We start from the raw sequence: 9,603 nt of genomic DNA, 5'->3' as shown, positions 1-9,603 counted from the left end.
CCCCATGGTGAGAGCACTCAGCTAGCATGTGGGAGACCCAGGTTCAGTTCTCCCATCAAGCTGTGTACCAAGCTCAGGGCAAACAGTTATAAACCAGGGCACAGACCTCCCACTGGTTGTGTCCTGTATCTAGATTTCACCTACTAGGTATCAAGTGAGAACACTGAAGCACCATAACAGCCTGAACATGGAGTCACAGACAGTCCCCTTGGGTTCTCTGGTCTATCTTACTACTTTTCTGCCTCCTCCCCTGCTGCATCTCCCTGCTCCCCCTGCCGGGGCTGCCACGTTCCCAGCAGCAGAGTCAGGGGAGCTCCTGGCCACAGGTATCTCTGGTTAAAGCCACCAGCTGCTCTATCCTAGAGCCAGAGCTGGATTAGGGTTATGAGGGACCTAAGGCTAATGCAAGGGAAGGGCCTAAATATGAATTACATATTGCAAAAAAATTATGTCATCAAACATTTCTCTACATACATATTTACATATTATTTATATATGTAAAATTAACAAATTTATTCTACTCTGACGACACTCAATTCTTCCCACAGACACTTCTGAGTAGGAGGTAGCACGAGGGATGCTCCGCTGTCTTTCACTGAGGCCTCCTTCCTCCTAGGTTAGGGGTGGGCAAACTTTTTGGCCTGAGGGCCACATCGGGGTTCCGAAATGGTATGGTGGGCCGGGTGCGGCCAAGCCCCCGCCTGCTATCCAATCTCCCTGCTTTCTGCCCCACCGGACTCTTGCCCCATCCAACCCACCCGCTCCCTGTCCCCTAACTGACCCCCGGGACACCTGCCCCCTATCCAACCCCCTGTTTGCAGCCCCCTGACTGCCCCGCCCCCTATGCACACCCCCGCCCCCTTGCTTTCCCTGCCCCCTATCCAACCCTTCCTGCTCCCCATCCCATTGGGGCTTGTCTACAGTACTGCGGGAGATCGATCTAAGTTACTTAACTTCAGATATGTGAAAGGCATAGCTGAAGTCGACATACCTCGATCTCCTCGCTGCGGTGTCTTCACTGCAGTAAGTCGACAGCTGACACTCTCCCGTTGACAGGAGAGCACTCAGCGGTCGATTTATCGCATCTGGATGTGATAAATCGACCCCTGCTGGATCGATCGCTGCTTGTTGATCTGGCGGGTAGTGTAGACAAGCCCTCAGTGGGCTACTGTCCCTGTGTCTCAAGCTGATTTCAGGGTCTCCAGTGGGATATTCCCCCACCCATGTCTCAGGGACACAATGAGACGAGATCCTGCCCCCACCTCGAGCTAGGACTCCCACAAGTCAGGTGCCAGGTGGCTGGGAAGATGGGAGTCCTCCCAGCGGTGCTGAAAGCCAGTGGTCCCTACCCCAAACTTTTTACCTCACCCCCCTTTACTCCTGTCCATGTCCTCCCCTCCCCCCAGAGCTGGGGCCAGGAGCAGGGCTGTGGCTGGGGTGGGGGACGTGGACAGGGGTAAGGGGCCAAGGCTGGGACCCCGCCTGTGGACTCCAGGTGAAGGGCCATGAACAGAGCCCTGGGTATGGGCCCACAGCAGCCAGGAGCTGAGCCCCTGAGTGTGGGGCCAGCGGAAGATGGTACCCTATATCCAGAGCCCTGTGTGCAGGGCTGGCGGCAGCGGGGGTCCCGCATGCGGGGCTGGGGACAGCCTCAGGCGTAGGTCCAGCAGCCGCCAGGGTCCTGTGTGCGGGGCTGGGAACAGTACCCCAGGCGCAGGTCCAGCAGCCGCCAGGGTCCTGTGTGCGGGGCTGGGAAGGCGGGAACAGTCGGGACCACAGGTGCAGGGCCAGGAGCAGAGCCCCAGGTGCTGGACTGGCAGGCCCAGGACCCTGGGTACAGTGGGGCAGGCAGGACCCCACACAAAAACTGGGGGTGCTGCAGCACCCCTGCATTCCTAGTTCCGGTGCCTATGAGTCCTCCAGGGTCAGAGAGACCTGGATTACTAAGGCTAGAGAAGCTTTCATTCTCGGTGGCTGTTGGGGCTGACCGCAAGTTACCTTAGCCTGTTGTTACAGAATGGTTGGTGGGGGGGGGGCGCGCGGGGGAGAACTAGTAGTGAACTGGCTTTGACTGGCCAGGCTGGCTTGCAGCCACTCGACTGGATAAACGAGAAAAGAGCTAAGGAGGGCCTGAGAGGGTTACGTGTGAGGGGAATAGAAATCAGTAGTGTTTCCTGCCAGAGCCTGCTTGTGGATGTATACACCCCCTGAGGAAGAGATGATAAAAACAACTATGAGAATTGCTTTAGACGAACAGTCTGACCTGCGGACCTAGGCCTTGTGAGTGCCCAGGAATTCCCCCTCGCTGGAGCAGCGCCTGCTATGAGCCCTCAAGGACAAGGCTGGAGGGTCCGGGACTGTCCGTAGCAGAAGGGGCATAAGCACTGATTCTTGCTTGCTTGGTTGCTGGAAAGCACGTATTTAGTAACGCGTGAAGGCTGGGAAGCTTATTATACTTTGGCAATAAAACTGGTTGTACTTATACACCTGGTGTGGCTTCATTGAGTGTATCCGAGCCCCCCCTTTGGCACAACAGTGGCCTATTTCCCCCTCCCCTCCCACACACACACAATCACAGTGACACAGTAATCCCCAGAGTCCTCCTGGACCATAGAGCACAGTGACGAAAAGGTTGCACAATCCCTGGGAGCAATGAGTTTGGTTTTCTGTCTCCATCTCTCCCTGCCCCCTATGGTTTGACCGCGCAGACTCCATGCAGCCTCTGGAGTCATAGGGACGAGGGTGTCTGAGGCTAAAGAGGCTGATTTCAGGGTCCCCAGTGGGATGTTCCCCTGTGTGTCAGTCTGAGCCAGGATCCTGCCGCCACCCAGAGCCAGGGGCTGATTCTCCCCCACAGTGACAGAGGCTTGTGGGAAAGCAAAGATCAGGGCCTTGTTATCAGCACTGAAAAATGTCAGCTGCCCCCCATTCACAGTTCAGACAAACCTGGATCAATCCCTTCCTGCTCACAGACTTTCCGGCCACCCCTAAAACCCAGCATCACCTGCTCCCCACCTCCACTTCTCACTAATGTGTCTCCCAGGTGAATTCCTCACAGCCCAGCACACAGGGATTGGTGTCAGGTAGAGCCTGCTGCGTGCCTGCTCATATCACACCTTCCCAATCCTCAGACAGGACGAGTTAGGGATGAGCCGTGTCTGGATCCAGAGTCACTTTCGCTGGGGAATGAGAGAAAATCAGAGCATTCGGGGCAGAGCTTGGCCCTGGGGGTGTCTGGCACTGTCAAGGTTCCTTCCTCACTCTGAACTCTAGGGTACAGATGTGGGGACCTGCATGAAAGACCCCCTAAGCTTATTCTTACCAACTTAGGTTAAAAACTTCCCCAAGGTACAAACTTTGCCTTGTCCTTGAACAGTATGCTGCCACCACCAAGCGCTTTAACAAAGAACCAGGGGAAAGGACCACTTGGAGTGCCTCTTCCCCCAGCTATCTCCCCAAGCCCTTACACCCTCTTTCCTGGGGAAGCTTGAGAATAAGCAAGTTAAGCACAGACCAGCTTGGATTTCTTAGGACCTTAAAAACCCAATCAGATTCTTAAAAAAAACAGAACTTTAATTAAAGAAAAGATAAAAGAATCACCTCTGTAAAATCAGGATGGTAAATACCTTACAAGGTAATCAGATTAAAAACACAGAGAATCCCTCTAGACAAAACCTTAAGTTACAAAAAGACACAAAAACAGGAATATACATTCCCTCCAGCACAGCTTATTTTACCAGCCATTAAACAAAAGAAAATCTAACGCATTTTCTAGCTAGATTACTTACTAACTTTACAGGAGTTATAAGGCTTGCATTTCCTGATCTGTTCCTGGCAAAAGCATAACACTGACAGACCAAAACCTTTGTTTTTCCCCCTCCAGATTTAAAAGAATATTGTCCCCTCATTGGCCATTTTGGGTCAGGTGCTAGCAGGATTACCTTAGCTTCTTAACCCTTTACAGGTGAAAGGATTTTGCCTCTGGCCAGGAGGGATTTTATAGCACTGTATACAGAAAGGTGGTTACCTTTCCCTTTATATTTATGACAGGGACCATTTCCTCAAGTGTCCCAGCAGCCCTGCACTTGCTGGGACAGTCCTGGATCCCAGAGAGCTACTTCGGTCCTGGGCACCTGAGGCTGAGCAGAGATGTCACTGCAGTTTCTCATTCTGTCTAATTGGAGTGACTTCCGTCCTTTCTCATTTGCTTCCAGAGGCTTCAGTCCCAGATCCCTGAGCTGGGGCTGCTCTATTCCCAGCAGCAGAGATGCAGCAAGGAAGGTGTCAGAAGCTTTTAGAGAGAAGAGAGCAAGAGGGTGCTGGTACCAGCTTAAAACCGGAGAGAAAAGCTCCCTCCCCTAAATACAGTCTCCACTTTCAAGCCAGAGAACAGAGAGGAAGGGCAGCATTGGCGAAGAACCATTTAAGACCAGAGAGTAGGAGGTGGCATTGGGTGGGGTAGCCCCATCCCCAGCCCAGAGAGAAGGGAGGAGCTGCCAGCATCACAGAAAGAGCATCTCCCCAGTCCAGGAAGCCATGAGCAGCTCCAATGGGGGAGCCCAGCCCTGCCCAAAGGAAAGGTGGGATGTTGGAGAACAGCCATGGCAGACACACACAGACACTGCCTCCGAAACAGGGTGAAGGAGAGGGATGTGTCAGCCCTCAGGGGAGAGAGTTCTCTGCTCATTCATCTCACTTTGTTGTTACAAAGGTCTGTGAATGTCTTTGAAAACACCAGGGTCAGAGTTAAGGGTGTTTGGATTCTGCTCTAGGAGTGTTTCTGTGCATCAGCTTGTTCATCATTGACGTTGGTGTCAGGATCATTTGTGCGACTTCAGCTTGGAATCTCCCTTAGTATTTGATGCTTTTATCTTTGGGGCTTTGCACATCAGGCCAGAGTTGATTTTGTTTTTAACTTTAGCTACGATTTCAATTAGCTACTATAACAGGATTCAAAAAAGATAGCTTCTCCATCCCAAAGAGATGCCTGAAAGAAACTTGAACAAAGGACAGTAACTACAGGGGTGTGAGTGATTGCTGGACCCAGACTAGGAAGGAGTCTAGTCTGTGAAAGAAGCTTATTCGAACATCTCTGAGGGTGAGATTTACCTGCATTTAGTTCCCTACTGTATTACGCTTAGACTTGCATGTTTTTGTTTTATTTTGCTTGGCAATTTACTTTGTTCTGTCTGTTATTACTTGGAACCACTTAAATCCTACTTTTTATAATTAATAAAATCACTTTTTGCTTATTAATTAACCCAGAGCAAGTATTAATACCTGGGGGAGCAAACAGCTGTGCATATCTCTCTATCGGTGTTATAGAGGGCGAACAATTTATGAGTTTACCCTGTATAAGTGTGACTGGTACTTATTAACTAATTAATAGTACAGCACATAACAGGAAACTGGAGTCACATGTGATTCAAATCTCATACACCAGCAGGGCTCAAAGTATGGGCTGGGATTCTCCGACGAGCCCAACTCCCAATTGAATTCCAGCTCTGAAGCCCTGGGGATTGCACTGGTTGGACAGAACTGGTCTGAGCATGAGGGCAAACACCATTAGACAGGTTGGTTTGTCGTAAGAACAGTGCAGGTTTGCCCCAGAGCTGTCCTGAACACTTTCAGTAGCAATCCCTTCTGGGAAGGTACCTACAGTCCCACTCCTAGTAAAGATCCCAGAAGCAGTTCATTCTGAGAGATTTCAAAAGGCTGCCTGGTGGGACTCATGGAACCACTTTGTCTGGTCTTTGCCCACATACACAATAGAACAGGTCAGACTGACACAGGTCAGCACCGCCCAGAGGTTAGTTTTGCTGCAATCCAGTCTAATCCCAGTGGTATTTGGCATGGACCTGCGCTGTCTGAATCCCTTTTGTGTGAGGACCCAAGGTGCTCGGGGTCCCACATGGTGTTTAGCCCAGTGATCCCCTCTAGTGCAGGCTGGCAGATGAGTTTAACCCGTCATGGAGCCACACAGGAGTTCAGAATCCCAGTGGGAAACCTCCTCTCCCTGCTGGGCCTGGGACCTTTATCAAGGCATCTTTCCCTCCTTAAGGACACACTTCATTGCTGCTCAGTGGTGCTATGGAGGCAGCATGGCCTAATGATTAGTCCCCTGGTCTGGGCCTTGGGAGGCATGCGTGCTATTCCCAGCTCTGCCGCTGAGCTGCTATGGGCAAGTCTGTGCCTCTGTTTCCCCTCCCACCCTTTGTCTGTCTTGTCCAGTTAGACTAGGGGTGGCCAACCTGAGCCTCAGAAGGAGCCAGAATTTACCAATGTACATTCCCAAAGAGCCACAGTAATACGTCAACAGCCCCACATCAGCTCCCCCACCTCAAGCCCCCAATGCATCCCACCTGGCGGCAGCTCCTCCAATCAGCACCTCAACCTCCCTCCCCATGCCTCCCACCCTCCACAGTCAGCTGTTTCGCATGTGCAGGAGGCTGGGGACGGGTGGGGAGGGGGAGAGGGGAAGAATGAGGACATGGCAGGCTTGGGGAAGGGGTGTTGTGCGGGAAGGGTCTGGGGCAGAGGCAGAGGTTGAGCAGTGAGCATGACACCCCCCCACTCCGACATTGGAAAGTTGGCATCTGAAGCTCCAGCCCCGGAGTTAGCGCCTGTGCAAGGAACCGCATATTAACCTCTCGGGAGCCACAGATTGGCCACCCCTGAGTTAGACTGTCACCTGCTGAGGGAAGGGATTGTCCCTCACTGGGTTTTGTGAAGGGCCCTGTACGACGAAGGTCAGGTCTAGTTTGACATCTGTTGTGGCTACTGGGAGGAAAATAGTAATGATAAACACTATGGTACAAACCAGTAACAACAACAGCTTGTAACTTCCCATTCTCCACTCCGAAGGCAGCGCTCCCACGTAGACTGGCCTGCAACTCATGTGATTTTAACCTCACTGGTCATTTAACACCTTCTGTTCTGTTAAATTTCAGAGTAACAGCCGTGTTAGTCTGTATTCGCAAAAAGAAGAGGAGGACTTGTGGCACCTTAGAGACTAACCAATTTATTTGAGCATAAGCTTTCGTGAGCTTATGCTCAAATAAATTGGTTAGTCTCTAAGGTGCCACAAGTACTCCTTTTCTTTTTGTTCTGTTAGAAAGTTCCCTTCTGCCACCAGTGGGAGCTGGGTTTGAAGAGGAGTCAGCTTCCCACACACAAATTCTCTCACATGAGACATCTTTACGTTCTTCAGGTTTTGGTTCTTGGTCTCTCTTGAAACACTGCCATATCTTTTACTTTTTCTAGCATCGATGGCTTTACACAGCTAAATAATGCAGTTACACTGTGTTCTCTGCAGCCACAGGACCCTCTTGCTCAAATGTCCCCAAGCGGAAAATGGTATGGAAAAGAATTCAACTTCTCAGAGACATGTTTCTCGCACAGGGCATCTCTAAAGTCTTCGTGCTGCATAATTTTCTTTTTATAGCATGTTTCATGCAACGAAGGCTTTACAGAGCTCAGTGATGCAGTCAGACTAATAGCCATGGTAGGCAACTTGCTATGAAATTAATCTGTAATTAAAAGCCAAAGTTATTACTCTATTAATAACTTAATAAGTTACCCAAAATCGAAAGTTATTCAACTTAATAGCAATTCCTTACCTTGTAGTCCTAGGCATTCTTGTCTAGGGAAACCACCGTGTGAGCTCTGTGAGCCCAGGACAGATGGCAAACCAGACAGGGAGAAGTTTGATTCTCTTCAAAGAACAGTTTCAGAGCCTCTTGGTGTTCCTCACACATCCCATCCTCTCCTGATCCCTTCGCTGCCTCTAAACGCAGCAGTTTGGCTGTTTCTATGTCTTTTGCCAACTGCCTGTCTGGCCTGAGATTTCTCTATTTCACAGTTTCTCTTTACTGGGGGCAGGAAGGACACACCTGTATGCCATCCCTCCCAGGGCCAGTCCATTCAGGGTTGGCTGAAATTTTGCCCATGCTCCAGAGTGGCAGGTTCTCTGAAATACTCCACACAGACAGGACAAGTTGCTTCATCCTGGAGACTTTCCACGGGGTTCTCTGTGGCCCTGGCTCCCGCTGGGCAGCGGAACAAGGTAAAGTTCACTTTTCTGAGCTCAGAAATATGCCCCATCTGCAGCACAACTGGTTGTTTCCCTTCCTGGGACTGACTCTGCTGTTTGCTAAGGGTCAAGCCCCAAAAAACTACATGGAACGTGTGGAGAGAGAGAGAAACTAAGAGGGTTGAAAGCTAGCTAGCAATGACTTGCAGAGTTGAGAGGTTCAAAGGTGAATTTTGCGAGCCGTTGAACCTGAGTAATACACAGACACCGAGTTCAACCATGGTCCTGGGTAGAAATCAGATTTTTTTAAAAAGGTCTGCCTCTGTCAAAGGGCTATTATTTATTTTGGGTAAATGCCATCTGAGTACAGCAGAAAATTCAGAAGGTTCTCAAACTATGTTTGAAAATAAAGTACACACACAAATGCTTATTTGGAGGGGAGGGGGAATTTGTCTCTACTCATCTTTATAGACTGCAAGCTCTTTGGGGCAGGGACCTCAGTACATTTAAGCTGCCGATTTGTGTATCATTTTTATTTTCTTGGAATGGAGAGCTGGGCCCACTGCCTTCTTCCCCGCCTGCTGCACACACAGAGCCCCCAGCTGGAGAAAAGTGAATGAGGACCCCAGAGCAGTTGTTCTTGGGGGGACACTCCATTAACTTAGTTTGCACTACAGAGTGAGGTCGACGTCAGGCTGCCTTGTATAGACATAATTATGTCAGTGTCTACACTGCAATGCTGCTTCTGCTGAAAGAAGCGGCCTGCTTTGCTGACATAATCACTTCACTTCCACGAGAGGCGTAGTGCTTATGTCAGTGTAGATAGGATGACGCCGCATCCATGTAGCCACTGCATAACTTACATCGGTGTGGGGCTGACAGCTGGCCCACCTCCACCACAGCGCTGACAGCTGGGCTCACTGATGGAGCCCCTCCTCCCCCGCCCCAGTGCTGACTGCCTGGGATGTCAGCTGAGATCTGGGCTCACAGCTGGGCCTCTCAGCTGTCAGTCAGGGCTCAATTTCACAGCAGGGAGCCTACCCGCACAGTTTCACAGCTGCAATTGTTTCACATTTCCTCTCTGGTGCCAGCTGTCAGACCCTGGGTGGGGCGTGGGGGCTCTGGCTGTGATCCCCGAGTAGCTGTCAGTGCCTCACACTCTGGCTGTCCTTACCCCACAATGCCCTACTTCAGTTGGTGAAAGTGCTCCTGGTGAAGACATGTATCAGTGGCAGAAGGAGGGTAGTGTGAACATTAACAGGCGATTTAATTACTGTGGTGCTGGAGGTCGACCTAACTCAAGTTGACCTAATTTTGTAGTGTAGATAACCGCATGGAGATTCCCTCTTCTCAGACTATTGGCTCAGGCTCTCTGCAAACTCAGGCACAAGTCACTATACCAGTTAAGCTCGGGCTACGTTATCAAACTTTTCTTTTCAATCATGTGGGCTAGAAAGTTACTTTTTGTTTGCTGATTTTTTTTATTATGAAACCTCATGTGACCCTAGAGATGGGTCCGTAGGGAATAACCCATAGCACCTGTGTTTAAACCCACTCCTGGATGTTCCATG

General features: G+C 50.5%; 1 protein-coding gene across 6 annotated transcripts in view; it reads left to right on the top strand.

The window, feature by feature from the left end:
* LOC140898032 (uncharacterized) overlaps nt 1-9,603 on the top strand; it is a 131,070-nt gene that overhangs the window by 51,590 nt on the left and 69,877 nt on the right. The window lies entirely within an intron of this gene.

The sequence above is a fragment of the Lepidochelys kempii genome, chromosome 14, assembly GCF_965140285.1.
Source record: "Lepidochelys kempii isolate rLepKem1 chromosome 14, rLepKem1.hap1, whole genome shotgun sequence".
NCBI lineage: Eukaryota > Metazoa > Chordata > Testudines > Cheloniidae > Lepidochelys > Lepidochelys kempii.
The sequence above is the reverse complement of the archived record's forward strand: the minus strand, read 5'-3'. Positions and strand labels throughout refer to the sequence as shown.